The 9642-nt window shown below is 48.2% G+C and overlaps 1 pseudogene; it reads right to left on the reverse strand.

The window, feature by feature from the left end:
• Window positions 1–5655: 5655 nt before the first annotated feature.
• On the reverse strand, window positions 5656–7227 carry LOC100665710 (somatostatin receptor type 1-like; annotated as a pseudogene).
• Between the last annotated feature and the right edge of the window lie 2415 nt (window positions 7228–9642).

Consider the following 9642-nt stretch of genomic DNA (forward strand, 5'->3'; position numbering starts at 1 on the left):
CAGGAGAATCATTTGTTTTCATTTATTCCAGAAAGATGCAGTGAGTACCCAGATGTTCAAGCCTCTGCTGGCTGCTGCAGGCGAGCCACTCCAAGCCCACGGGCCACTAAGATGATTTAAACAGAGCCTGTCGTACTCATAGAATGGGAGACATGCCTTAACAGGCAAGGATGGTGGTTCACAGGAGGGAGAGGGCCTTCTGAAGGGTGATTGGGGAGGCTTCTTGGAAGAGGTGGCATTTGAGCTATTTGCCGAGGGATAACTCATCATTCTCTTTGACTAGCCTGTTACATGTGACACCCTCGACTACTCTCTTGAAACTGTTCCCTCATTTGATTTTCTGATGCTGCGCTATGCAGCACCAGCTCCTCCTACCCCTGCAATCCCCATCTAGACCTTTTATGGTTCCTGTCCCTTCTAGGTCCTCTATTTTCACTTCTCCCTCGGAGTAAAAATGGCGTCAGAGGTCCTTTAACTTCACAGGAGGAGAGAGAATCACCATCAGCAACATCAGTCCGAGGGTGATGATTCCCCCGAGGTGGAGGTTAGACCTACCTCCACTCTCCAACCTTTTTTACTGGTTCTGACACCAGCTGTCCCTGCCATGGCACTCTGTTCTTCTCTGCTGGGTTCAATAATTTGTAGCAATGGCCACAGAACTCACAGACCATACTCACCATTATGGGGTTTATTAGGGAGGTGACAGGTTACAATTCAGGATCAGGATCAACTTGAGTTAAACAGGAACAACTCAGGATACAGTTCTTCCATCAGGACAGCTTTTTCTCAGAAATGCTTGCAGGCAGACCTCTCCCTCCACCCTTGGCCAGGCCTCTTTCTCTGCCCTTGGGTTCTGCCCTGCTCAGGTATATGCAACAAAGCTCTTTAAGTTCCCGCAGGCACCCCATTCTACCAGGAAGCCTCCTGCCCGAAGGCACATAGCTCTGGGCTCAGCGAGTAGGCAAGCCTAGCCTGCTGGTCCGTTGCTGCTGCTGCCTCGTACCATCTCCAGTGTTATAGCTCTCTCTCTGTCTCCTGGGTCTAGGAGGTTCTCAATTTAGGGACCCTAGGTCCAAAAGTTGTGCACTGCTCCCGGCTCTTCTCGATGATAGTATGGTCCCCCTCTAACCTCTGGAATCGACTCCCTTTAAGCCTAGTGGGATAGCAAAACTGACCAATCCCCTACAAGGGTGCCATGCTCCTTATTTGCATTAGCAAAACTGTCCAATCCCCTTGGTGGGCCATAAGCACCTTATTTGCATAGTAATGCCCAAACATTTTGTGGGAGTTACAAGACCATGGCTAGAAGGGCCATGTAAAAGTAATTCACTGCACCGCAGTCAGATATGGCATTTATTTCTGCAGCTTTGAGCATTTGCCTACACAGGTAACTCTAAACCTAGAGCTTGAGCCTAAGGTGTCTGAAATGTCTTCCTACATTTTTAACTTGAGGTTTCATTAGCAGTTCACATTTAACTTGTCTGAATCTGAACACTTCCTCCCAGTACACAGCTCTACCTTCTTCCTTCCTTGCTTCCTTGCTTCCGTCCTCCCTCCCTCCCTCCCTCTTACCTTCTGCCTTTCCTTATTTGCTCCCCCACCCACTGTTGAGTGCCTGTACTACATGCCAGGTGCTATCTTACCAATCTTTTGATTACTCAGGCTTGGAATCTTAGAGCCATCTTTGTTACATCTTCCTTACCACTCATGTCTAAGTAATCATTTTATTTATCTTCATTTTCCCAATATCTTTGAAATTCTTTTTAGCTCTACTCATGCCACCCTAGTTCAGCCCATTGTTTGTATGCTTGGATTACTGCAATAGTCTTCTAAATGTTGATTATCGTCCTACTCCTCATTACCAACATCACAATTGCTTACTGAGTGTCCATTGTGCTCAGAATGTTGCTAGGATGACATGTTCAATAGATTAAAAAATGGAGTAGTGAGGGAGATAAAGCAGACATAAAATGATAAAGTAGTTCGTCATCAACTCCAAGATGATAAGCCCAGTGAGTGAGTCAGCAGTTCAGGGTGAGATCAGAGGCAGTTGGAGGAAGTAGACCCCAAGGTCCATGAGAAGATGAGTACTTAGGCATTTGTAGAAGGTTTGGGGAGGTGGCTGAGTGGTAGGTGGTGGCCCCATGGTAAACATGTGAAGCGTGGAAACCCGTATGGAGTGGGCAGGAGGGCTGGGACTGGACTGAGATGGGTCTGGTATATTCGCATAAAGAGTCTGGGCTTTACCCTATAGAACTGAGGACATGAGAGGGAACTGACAGAATCAGGGTGGGGTGTGACATGTGAAAAATGCTGTCCTGAAACCTAGAGGTGGTGTGTGGGATGGCTTTCAAGAACTAGAAGACTGTGTAGAAGTCTGTGACGTTTTGTTTCTTTTCTCTAATTCATTCAAAAATAAGGGGCTGCCTGGTTGAACTTCGACATCAGAACTTTGACCATCTCACCCTCCTGTTGAAATATCCGTGGTGCTTCCTGTCTTGAGGAGTGGTTCTTACACTGGCTTTGGGGACCTTCATACTACACTTCCGCCTGCCCTTCCAGCATTGCCCCCGCTGCTGCGCTTCAGGAGCCCAGTCAGCCCTCACACAATTTAAACGTGCTCCCAATGGCCCCACTTTCCATAGTCTCCACTGTCTGGGAAATTCTGCTGATCAGCATTTCACCCAGCCATCAGGACACTAGTAATGCTTTCTGTGGCCCTCTCAGCCTAATGTGCTCTCACCCCGTTGAAGCTCCCCTAATACTTATTGCCTGTAGTGTTCATTTCTTGATTAATCAACAACTGACATGCTTTCTTCTGTAGCTGCTTTGAACTGCTAGTTAGTGCTCATATTGTTTATATGTTTTTGTGTTTCTCCAGCAGTCTGAAACTTCCTTAAGGGCTGGGACTGTGCTTAACACTTTTGGCTATACGCTCCCCACCAAAAAAAAAAAAAAAACAAACAAAAAACCTGTTGGTGTCTAGTCAATTCTGACTCATAGCGACCCTATAGGACAGAGTAGAGCTACCCCATAGGGTTTCCAGGGAGCAGCTGGTGGATTCAAACTGCCGACCTTTTGGTTAGCAGCCGAACACATAGCCACTGTGCCACCAGGGCTCTGCTTTTGGCTATAGCCAGTGTATTTTCATCTAACAGAGCCCCAATCATGGTATTTTGAACATTATAATCAGTATCTGTTGACCTCATATTTTGTTTTAATCTGTCCAAACAGCCAGGATGACTATGGGACATGCTAGGACCCAGGGGATTAACAGATTTGAGGGTTCCAGCTGTCACAGGTGATGGTCATGGAACAGGCAAATTCAGGAAGAACTTTTGTTTCTTCCGGTTTGTCCCCTTCGCTAACTAGGGAAGTGGGGAACATCCCCTTGACTTATATGTTGGACAGTGGGTTCCCAGCATCTCTTAAAATGGAGCCTTTTTCCCAGAAGAAATAGTCTAGTTTGTTTCTCCTGTCTTGAAATAACGGCCCTGGAAAACCAAGACAGAGTGTCAACTAAATTAAAGTTAAAAGCTTTGGTCCCAATTTTCCAGAAATAAGTTAAAAATGGATGCTTACACTTGGCTGCTAAGTAGGTCAAAAGAACCCACAGAAGCAGAAGTAGCCTTACTTAGATGAGGGAATTAATTGTGAGCACACAGTTAAGCAAAGACTAAAAGCTGGAAAACATTGGCCAGGGGTGTAAAGTACTTGCTTTTCAGATGAAGGGAACATTTACTTAGGTTCTGGAGTAGCTTTCTTCCGCCTCCAGGGTGAACCAGCTGGGGGCATTCGAGGGTAGTGCCTTCGGGAGGCTTGGGCTAGCTTTAAACATGGCCAGGCAGCTTGGTGCTCAGTTCTCCAACAAGGTTCAATCTTATATCCTTGTAGGGCATGATAATTGGGGCTGTAAGTCGGCTGCAGCTTCTCTGCGTGTTTTGCAAAGAGAGGGACAAAAATTAATAATACGAGGAAGAGAGCTGAGAGAATGTTCGGAAGAGCAAATGGTTTTAAGCTCTCTCAGCTGCTTCAGAAGCATGCATTTATATGGAAACAGCTGACCTGCTAATTAGAAAACATCCTTGCCTGTTCATTAAACTAATTATCGTAAGGAATTCTGCTAGGCAACTCTTAGTCTAGCTCTAATTATAGTGTGCCCTAGTTCTAGAAAGCAATAAACTGCATCTTTTAAAATAAAATATTATAATTCAGACACACACGGTTTACTCAGATATTTCCTGTAATTGGAGTGGGATCATAGTGAGGGAGGTTTTAAAAAAAGGTTTATCTTTCTCTATCTTTCTCTTCATAATTAATTATTAGATAATGTGTGTTTAGATCTGCGAACTCCTTGGAGATGATTATTATTTAAATATAAGAGTTTTTTTTTTTTTTTTTAAGGTTTTCTTTTTGGTTTACCTTGAATATTAAATAATTTTTTTTAGGAGATGAACATATTTTGGTTTAAGACAACAGTAGGACTTTTCTGCCACAAAATGAGATGATACCATGTTCAAATAAAAATAAGGCGATTCGCAGTCCACGCATCCTTGACCTTCCGCTTTGCCCCACAGAGTTTTTCTAGCAAGAATGCTGGTTAAGAGGTATGGGATAAGGGCGCCTGCAGGACCCCCCTTGGTCTGCAGATGACAGCAGCTATGTGAACAGGTGACAGGCTGGTGCTGCCAAGGAGAACTCGGGCTGGCTCTTGACTAGCATTTGGGTGGGTCCATAGGTGTGATGCTTAAGAGCATGAACTTCCAAGCCAGTGCAGAGTTCGAATCCTCTGTCCAGCACTGAACTGGGCATTCGCCACCTGGGTGACTGTGAGCACATTGCTGAATTCTGGGTGCCTCGCTTTCCTTAGGGTTCTTTTGCGAGTGGTAAATAAGTTCATGTAAAGTGCCCTTACACAGTAAGGGTGCCATTCGCTCCTTCACTTTCTCATTCACCCATTCATTCATTCATTCATTTCCCCTGTTATGCCCTTGCCACGTACCAGGTGTGGCTGTGAGGCTGGTGATAGGGTTGGAGCTGTAAGAAAGACAAGGTCCCTGTCCTCATGGGGCTTACATTCTAGTGGGAAGAGACAGACCACACAATAAACAAGTCGAGGTATAATAGAAGCTGTGAAGACAAGAGATGGGGAAACACAGGAGAGGGTGATTGGGTTCTGGGGAGAGAGGGCAGTGTTAGCTAGGTGGGCAAGAGAGGCCTCTGAGGTGACATTTCAGCTAAGACCTGAATGACAAGAAATAAATGCCAGCTCTCATTATAATAAAGTTCTCCTTTGTGTGGGTGGCTGTCTCCACATTCTTATTTTAAAATCTCTTACCCCTGGTGGTGCAGTGGTTAAAGCATTCAGCTGCTAGCCCAGAGGTTGGTGGTTCGAACCTACCAGCTGCTCCATGGGAGAAAAATGTGACAGTCTGCTTCTGTAAAGATTTACAGCCTTGGAAACCCTATGGGGCAGTTCTGCTTTTTCCAGTAGGGCCGCTGTGAGTTGGAATTGACTCGACAGCAGTGGGTTTGAGTTTGTTGGAATTGACTCGACAGCAGTGGGTTTGAGTTTGACCATCAATATAAAATTCTTTTCAGCGGGGCGCTTCTAGGAGGCCTTGAACCCTCTCCTCCAGCACATGGCTATTACTAACGAGTCATTGTCAGTATCATTGGAGCTTGTTTTCTCCAGCTTCATCTGGCTAGTACCCAGATCTGCCCGCCTCCAGGTACCTCTCCCTCGGCTGCAGCTGGGGGTGCACCCACCTCGTTAGGCCTCAGTTCCTGGAAACACCTGACCCTGTTCCTACCCAACAGAAAGTACAGGACTGGGTTGAGGCAGCTGCTCATGCTTACCAGAGGCCTCCACACCTTGTAGGCCATGCTGGCCACCATCTGGAGCTGGCAGTCTTGGGAGGGCAGGAAGCGAATGATGAGGTAGCAAGAGCGTGTGATGTGGAAGGGCACAAAGCAGAGGGTGAAGAGGCCGCACACTAGCAGGATGGTGCGGACGGACTTGGCCCGGGCTGCATGGCCCGTCCTCTCCAGGACCTCCTCTGGTTTGATGAGCCTCCGGACCATCAGTGAGTAGCATGCCAGAATGACCATGGAGGGAAAGACAAAGCCAGACAACGTCAGCGCCATGCTGTACACAAAATACTGATCAAAGCTCTCTGGGTTGGTTGTATCGTAGCAGATCACCTGGCCGTTCTGGTAGCTCGTGTGGGAGAAGGCCAGCGTGGGCAGCAGCTGCAGCACCACCAGGGCCCAGGTGGCGGCGGTGCCCAGCAGGGCATGCTGTCGGGTCCGGTAGGGCAGGGAGCGCAGCGGGTGGCATACGCCCAGGAAGCGGTGCACGGAGATGCAGGTCAGCAGCAGAATGCAGCTGTAGAGGTTGGTGTAGAACAAGAAGCGCACCAGCCTGCAGAGCAGCTCCCCAAAGGGCCATCTGTCACCCAGGGAGTAAGTGATGATGAGGAAGGGCAGGGTCAGCACGTAGAGCAGGTCAGCCACCATCAGGTTCACCAGGTAGATGGTACCACAGCTCCAGCGCTTGGTCTGGCGCCAGGAGAGCCACAAGACAGTGCTGTTGAGGGGCAGCGCCAGCACGAAGATGATGCTGTAGCTCAGGGACAGGTAGATTTGCTTGTAGTCCTCCGGAAAGTAGCAGAAACCTTGCTCCTTTGAAGCATTCCTATCCAGCTTCTCCATCTCCTGGGAGGCTCCTTCAGGAGCACAGCTCTGCCACTGCTCCTGCTTCTGCTTCCCCTGGGAGGAAACAAAATGGAGAGAGAGCTTCGTAACCTCGTGGGTGCCAACCTCTGCCCGACCTGGTCTTCTACTGCGGGACTCTGTGTTCCCACGTCTGGCCAGAGTCGTCATTTGAGGGACATCTGCAGGAAAAGAGAGTTAGACTCAGGAGAAAAACAATCCTCAAAAGCAGGGTGTCTAGGCTTACCAGGTCCAAAGGGCTGGCCTTGCATTGACTTGTCCGCTCCCCGCTTTAGGTCAGGTACACACGGCAGCGGAGACGCTTATGTCTTTTAAGTGGGGCTCACAGAATCTCTGGCTTCATGACTCCACCTTTTGCCGGAATCCTTTGCATAGAGTCAGGAAATCTTGAGGGGTAGGGTATGGGGGTGGGGGGATACTCCAGCTGGAGAGGCTACTGTAATCCGGGGTGATGCTGCCCACAGCGTGGTGCTTCCTAACCGCATGTACCATGGTGGAGCAGAAAGTGATGCTGAGGGTTTAGGGAGGATTAGGGAAAGCTGGGGTTTTGCCTACAGGCTCTGCTGGAGGATTTGGATTTGTATCTGTTTCAGGGATTATTAACTACACATTTGAATGCAGAGGCTGATTTCCTTAATAACTTTATCAGCATTTCCAACATCCAAGAAAACAAATCTGAGCCATGAAGCCAGGTGCAGCTTCTTCCTTGTTCCCAGCCCTGCTGACCAAGCAGTTCCAATAGCTGGGCCCCAGTGCTAAGAGAGTTGTGTGCTGAGCCTGCGTGGTTCCCTCAGATTAGAGGTGTCAGTGGGTCCATCAGCCAACTAGCATTGAGCCTCTGGTACACCCTTAACTCCGTTCTGGGTCCTGCGTGTGAACTGAAAGACGTTTAATCCTGGTTCCTTGTCTTCAGAAGACTTAACATTCAGAAAGACGAGTGAATTAAGGGGAAGAGAGAAAGGTTTAAGACAGGAAATTTTGGGCCAAATTTAGTATTGACTGTAAACTCTATAATATGGAGAGCTTTAATCTCCACAGAGCAACAGAGCATTCATTCATTCACTGAGTCAGCCGACAAACATTTACTGAGGTTTGTTGGGCGAGGCACTAGGGACACGAAGATGAACAAAACACAGCTCCCCAGGATCTCACAGACTGATGGGGAAGACAAGTGGATATAGTTAATGGTAACTCAGTGTGAAACAGAGTCAACAAAATACCATGAAAACCAGAGGATGTCACCAGTCCTCCCCTAAGGGGACTGAGTGAAGACTTCTTAGAATAGGTGGCATTTGTGCGGCCTCAAGGAAGAACAAATCTAGTCGCTGCCTGAGATGGAGGGAGGGACATTCTGGGTCAGGGACTATCACCCCAAAGGGATGGGAGCCTGAAGGCATGGTGTGTCCTGGGGATGTGGAGAAGACCACAGATGCCACCGTAAGGAGAGTGTTTGAGGCAGGATCGTGATGTGATGGGACTGTGGATCAGGGAAAGGTACCAGAAGTAAAGTAGAGCTGGGCTTGTTAAGAGCAGGGAGAAGCCTGCCAGACCAGCACCAGTCTGGAGCAGTGGGTGCAGGGGAGCAGACCAGAGCGGGGCTGGTGCAGTGGGTACAGTTGATCAGACCAGCACCCACAAAGGCCTGCGTGTGGGGTGGGGGCGCGGAGGGACCTGATGGAGAGATTCTTCAGAGGCATGAGCCCCAGGACCCACTGGACGTGGGCGTGAGCCAGAGGGAGGAGTTGAGGGTGTCCCTGAGGCCTGGGATGAGGACAAAACTGAGCACTGGCATCCTGAGGTCATGAGGCGAGGTGATGGGCTCTGGTGGGGGCTCACCTCCTTCAAAATCGACCTGACCAGCAAAGCAAGGAAGCTTTCTGGCTGGGTGAGTAAAATGGACGCAATTCTCATTCATTTTATTGCCTGTAATCTTTCATTTTGGGGGCTGGTGAGTGCTTTGTGGTTACCAGCGAAGCTGCCCTCCCAGCTCGGTGTGGGCTCTCAGAGGGAAGCCGAGGAAGGAAACCAGCCTTGATTTAACACTGGCTTTTTTTTTTTTTTTGGCCTGGCAGCGTTCTTGTTTTCACGGGTGTGATTTTATTAATCCTCTGGACAACCTTGGGAGTGGGGCGTTAGCGCTCGCATTTTCTGATGAGGAAATTGAGACCAGGGAAAACAACCCCTTATGGCTCATTAGGTGAGACCTTTAATCTGGTTGGCAGTGCCCCTAATCTGGATTAGGATCTCCCAGGGCTGCTTTTTTTTTTTTTCCTGCTTTGTTTTTTTCTTTTTTTAATTGTGCTTTAAGTGAAAGTTTGTAGTTCAAGATAGTTTCTCATACAAAAATTTATACACACATTGTTATGTGACCCTAGTTGCTCTGCCCACAATGTGACAGCACACTCCTCCTTTCCACCCCAGATTTCCCGTGTCCCTTTACCAGCTCCCGTCCCTTTCTGCCTTCTCATCTCGCCTCTGGACAGGAACTGCCCACTTAGCCTCAAGTAGCTACTTGAGCTAAGAAGCACACTCTTCACGAGTATCATTTTATATCTTATAATTCAGCCTAATCTTTGTCTGAAGAGTTGGCTCCAGAAACGGTTTTAGTTTTGGGCTAACAGAGAGTCCGGAGGCCATGTCTTCTAGGGTCCATCCAGTCTCGGTCAGACCATTAAATCTGATCTTTTTACTAGAATTTGAGTTATGCACCCCACTTTTCTGCTGCCCCGTCGTGTTCCCTGTCAGGGTGGTCATTGGTGGTAGCCGGGCACCATCTAGTTCTTCTGGTCTCAGGCTGATGGAGCCTCGGGTTTATGTGGCCCATTCTGTCTCTTGGGCTAATATTTTCCTGGTATCTTTGGTGGTAGTCATTCTCCTTTGCTCCAGGTAGATTGGGACCAATTGATG

Source organism: Loxodonta africana, chromosome 23 (genome assembly GCF_030014295.1).
Source record: "Loxodonta africana isolate mLoxAfr1 chromosome 23, mLoxAfr1.hap2, whole genome shotgun sequence".
Classification (NCBI taxonomy): Eukaryota; Metazoa; Chordata; class Mammalia; order Proboscidea; family Elephantidae; genus Loxodonta; species Loxodonta africana.